Below are 5,571 nucleotides of genomic sequence, written 5' to 3' on the forward strand. Positions count from 1 at the left end.
GAAATGTGATTGTTTCAGTTAGTGGAATAGTTTCATTTTTAAAGTGAAAGTATTTGACATGAGTGTTTTTGTTTCACTTTTGACACGTAATACTTAAATAGTGGAGGAGATATTATGTTGCCGTGTGCTCGAACTCTGCAAGAAGTTAATCATTTTTTTGACTAAAACACAACTGGAACCCTAAGTAAGGCATGTGTAAAATTTGAATGAAATTGGTAGCGTAGTTCTCGAGTTTTAGGGATTCACACAGACAGACAGACAGACAGACACACATTCTCATTTTTATATATATAGATTTTATTGTGAATAATTGATCACTGCCTTTGTTTGTTTTACCTACAATTCAAGTTGTTCAGAGAGAAGCCATCAAGTGGTAATAGGGTGAAAAAGGACTGTAAAGGAATTACATTGGATATTAAACTTGGTATTTTAAAAAGGCTTAATACAGGATAGAAAAATCAGTCATATTGTTAAAGCATTAAAGTTCACACTACCTGTAGTGATGACAATATGTGACAATAGAGAAAAAATTAAGTTAAATGCTCAAGAAGTTACTCCATCAACTATTCTGGTTTTATTCTTAATCACTATAACATATGCCCATGGGCATATGGCATAGTGGTTAAGAGCGTGGGCTACTAACCGCAAGATTGTGAGTTCGATTCCAGGCAGTGACCTGAATAATAATAAGAAGAACAAGAACAACAACAAGAACAACAACAACAACATCGAAAAACACCTTAGGAATGAGATCCCAGATTCGAAATTTCCCCAAGACACCTGATGAAGGATGGAGGGTATATCAGCTGAAACGTTGTGTTAACAACAAACAAGATGAGGACAAATATCCGTCAATTGTAAATAATGTACATAATTCCTCATCTCTTAAATATAGAACTGTATTATCTGATTTGAAGCTTAAAACTGGATGACTCTTAGTTATATGGAGCAAGGAGTAGGCTCAACATATAGCACCAATAAGTGTAATGGTAATTCAAAATGGAAAAAGAAAAAGTCAAAAATTTGAATGCTGATATGCAGAAAAAGAAAGATGAAAATTCTAATAAAAAAAGAAATAAAGAAATTTTCTGGTTGATAAAAGCTCGTTTGAAAGGTTTAAAAGCTCTTGAATTTGGACAGCATAAATATGACTGGTGAAACTACCAGTATTAAGATAGAAGCTGCAGATAATTCTGAACAACTGAAAAACTTATTACTAAAAAGGGCTACACACCAGAACAAGTATAAAATGTTAATGAAGATGTTCTTTTCTGGAAGTTCCTGCTTTGCTAGACCTTTTATATCTAAAGAAGATGATATATTTAAAGCTTCCAAAAATTGTTTGACACTTCTTCTAAGAAGAAATACTGCTGATGATATAAAATTAAAGCCCTTACTCACTGCAAAAATCCAAAAAGCTTTCAAGGGTTATGCATTGTTTAATCTACCTCTGATTTGGCATTCAAATAAGAAAGCATAAATGACTGAGAGTCTTTTTGAAAAGTGCTTTACAAACAGTTTTTATCCTGCTGTAGAAAATTACAGTGCCTGACATAATATTTCTAACAAAGCATTACTCTTTTTAGACCATGCACCAAACAACTCGAACTTAAATGAGTTTTCTGATAATGTGCAAGTAAAACATATCTCCAAGAATACAACCTCCTTGCTCCAACAAAAGTATCAAGGTGTACTAATTTCAAGACATATTATCTTAGAATCTACTGGTTAAATTGATGACCTATGGACTCCATCCACATCTTGTCATTTAAGTTGGAAACATCTTGCCTGATTGCACCATCACAATTGCGGCATCCACTGATAGCTCTCTCTCTCTCTCTCTTCCCCCTCTCTCACAACTCTGATATGAGTCAAGGTTCAATATCCATTCATTCTTTCTTTCTTTGCATACTGTCACCACTAACAACATCAACTCTTGTGCAGATAATACCAACCTTCACTCATTGTCTTGCAATGTTTGTTCCATTTGCAATACTGTTACCTTGAAATGTCTTTTTCAAGGCACTTTTTTTTAACAAGCATGGATTTGATCTGTTGGAGTTGCATTTGTTTTTGGCCGTGAGTTGTGGCTTTTTTAGATAGATGCTTATTTATAGCTCAGATAGTGTGGGTTTTTTTTCCTTCTGTTGTTGTTGCTAACTTTTGTGTTATTCTTATTGAATAGCTTGTATATGATTGGGAAGTATTAGGTAATTAATGTTAGGAAGTTGCTACGCTTAGGTTGAAAAGTGAGTTGAATCGAATGATGTTTCATTCTCTGGTTTTCTTTGATTTATGTTTCATTTATGTAAGTTTTTGGCATGCATTCTCATTTTTCTTTGAACTTATTTGTTTTAAGGTTTCATTGTTGGAAGATGATGCTTGGTTGAATATTGTTTCATTGAATGATTGCAGAGATATACCTACTTATGTTGTTGACTAAGCTTATTATTACAGAAGGTGAATGGTTAGAATGTTTGTTATATAGTGGGACTTCCTTCAGTTTTCCTTGACAATAATGTTCTACTAAAGTCTTGTTGAGGAAGTCTATTATAGGTAGGATGGTTTGAATATTTATTTTGAGCTTGAACTCTATAAAGATAGTTATATTAGATTTTTCTCGATGTATTTAATTTTTGACTGTCCATGTTTTGGAAGATTTCTTATCTTTCATTCATGTATGTGTAGGGACCTTGCTTGGCCCTGCCTGAGATTTGAAACCAAATCCACTTTCTTGTTGCTTGTCAAACAAGTGTGAACTCCTTTGTGTTTGCATCTCCGTACCAGATGATTAATAGGAAACACTAGACCTAGAACATTTTGTTGGTAACAGAAAGGTCAGTCCATTGTTTAGGATTTGACCTACTTTCCTGAACATAGACTATATAACAGAGGGCATTTCTTTTTCCCATCTCTTTGACTTTCTCTCAACATCTGAAGAGCAGCTTTCAGCCGGAATCATAAATAGACAATGCCATCTTTATCCTTTCTTCCTCTCTATCAGCAAAGTGCAATCCTTACTCTTTCTTCCCCTATGCACAACTACCAACCACCTGCAAGCAACAAACATATCAACACATTGTCAGTGTCAACTATGCACAATTACTGTTATCTGTCTTACTAACAGTTGTGAGCAAATAAATCTGTAAATATTATTCTGTATTCTTCAGTGTTCTTCTTCCCTTGATATCTCCACTGTGAGAACCTTACATCTTCACTTCAACAGTAATTCCATCTAAACACTACATATGTATGTTTATATGTGTATGTATGTGTGTGCGCACGCACACACACACACACATGCATTCCTTTATTCTTTTATTTTATTTTTTCACTTGTTTCAGTCAGTTGACTGTGGTCATGGTGGAGCACCACCTTGAGGGGTTTTAGTTGTAAAAATCAACCCCAGGACTCATTTTTTTAAAGCCTGGTAGTTAGTCTATCAGCTCTTTTGCCAGACTGCTAAGTCACAGAAATGTAAATACACCAACACCAGTTCTTGAGTGGTATGGGGGACAATGCAGATGCAAAGACACAAAGACACACACACATGATAGGTTTCTTTTAGTTTCTGTCTACCAGATCCACTGAAACAACTATTATTTCATAACAGCAAGTCAGATTGTAGTCATTACAGAAGAATTTTGCCTTTAACACACACACACACACACACACACGCACACACACACATACACGCACGTGCACACACACACACATGCATATATACAATGGGCTTCTTTCAGTTTCTGTCGCCCAAATCCATTCATGAAGCTTTAGTTGGTCCGAGGCTATAGTAGAAGATACTTGCCCAAGGTGCCACACAGTGAGACTGTACTCTGAACCATGTGGTCGGGAAGCAAGCTTCTTACCACACAGTCACACATGTGTCTGCTTTGTGGAAATTACTTCCTAAATTTGGCAACCAACAAAAATTTACCACAATCAGGTGGTTTCTCTAAGACAACATAAAAAAAGCAAAACACATGCAGTACTTGTCTTCCACAACAGAACTGTTAGACGTGAGAACTGGATAAAGTTAGGGATATGTAATTTTTTCCCTACACTCTTTTCCAACTTTCTTTCAACTATGCTCCAATTCATTGTAGGTAAGTTCCCATTTGCCCAGATTTCATGTTGTAATGAAAGTTATTCATGGCAAGTTACTCAACTCTGACAAGCTCTGTCTTAGTAATTGAACTTCAGTACACTAGTGATGCACTGGTGTGACTTCAACAGAACTATGATAACTGACATTTTCAGTAATGCAAATAGGGTTGTGGATATGTCAGCATAAGTCAAAAATGGATTTTGTATTATTGGAAACCCAACAAGCAGGAACCCAATCCAGCCAACAGAGTGCATGGATAGATTGTTGAAAATATAGAGTACTTCCATATTTGGGTAGTTGTCTGTCCCAGGACACAGATAATGATAAGGAGATCCCACATCAAATAAAATGTACCAGCATAACCTATTTTTGGCTGTTTGAGAAAACAGGTATATGAAAATCATGACAAGTCAAACATATGGAAAAGAAATGCGGATAATTTGTCATGACAACTTCATTCACTGGAAATATACCACCAGAAATTTTAGGAAAATTGTACTCATCCATTGGCAAAAGAGAGGGAGAAAAATCAGTGTGCTCACCAAGCCGATATCACCTCCAGTGAAACAACAATTAACTTCAAAAGGCTAGCTGTGTCTTACAAATGCTAAACCATTGGTTGACCAAACAACTCTTTGATAACCAGCTAACAAAGGTGAGCATACATGAAGAGGACAAAGGAAATGGTTCAAAGACATTTTCAAAGGAAATTTAGAAAGATATGGCAACAATGTATCTGAGTTGGAATTGTTGGCAACTAAGCACGTATCCTTAGATGTTAGATCATTATATGTACACACACACACACACACACACACAGATGAAGCCATTGTGTTGCCTATGATCAAAGGAACTCGGTGACTTCTTACTATGTTATTTCAGCAGAATTCTGGTTTAAATACCCCACATAACCCCTGATGACTGTTTTTTCTATCTTTTGGAATTTTCATAAAGTTTTTGTGAATTTGTGTCGTACACACGAGAATTCATATGATTATCCCCACCCACCAAAATTGTGTGTCATTTAAGGGCGATTTAGCACATCCCTCAGCCACCTGATGCTGTCCTTGTTTCTTTTGTCACTCTGACATGTATTGATATTTTAAAATATTTTTCTGTCCTTAAACACATTCAATGGAATAAAGATGCACCCAAGGAAGGGTTTTATTTTTAAGTATTAAAAAAAGATTTATATATATATATATATATATATATATATCCTTTTTTTGTTTACTCTTTTCACTTGTTTCAGTCATTTGACTGCGGCCATGCTGGGGCACCGTCTTTAGTCGAGCAAATCGGCCCCAGGACTTATTCTTTGTAAGCCTAGTACTTATTCTATCGGTGTCTTTTACGGAGACGTAAACACACCAGCATCGGTTGTCAAGCGATGTTGGAGGGACAAACACAGACACACAAACATACACATACATATATATATATACATATATACGACAGGCTTC

The 5,571-nt window shown here is 35.6% G+C and overlaps 1 protein-coding gene across 1 annotated transcript in view; it reads right to left on the reverse strand.

Annotated features, from left to right (window-relative positions):
* The window catches only part of LOC106871510 (uncharacterized protein F21D5.5), a 94,412-nt gene that overhangs the window by 88,468 nt on the left and 373 nt on the right, over positions 1-5,571 (reverse strand). The window lies entirely within an intron of this gene.

This window comes from Octopus bimaculoides, chromosome 1 (genome assembly GCF_001194135.2).
Source record: "Octopus bimaculoides isolate UCB-OBI-ISO-001 chromosome 1, ASM119413v2, whole genome shotgun sequence".
Taxonomy (NCBI): domain Eukaryota; kingdom Metazoa; phylum Mollusca; class Cephalopoda; order Octopoda; family Octopodidae; genus Octopus; species Octopus bimaculoides.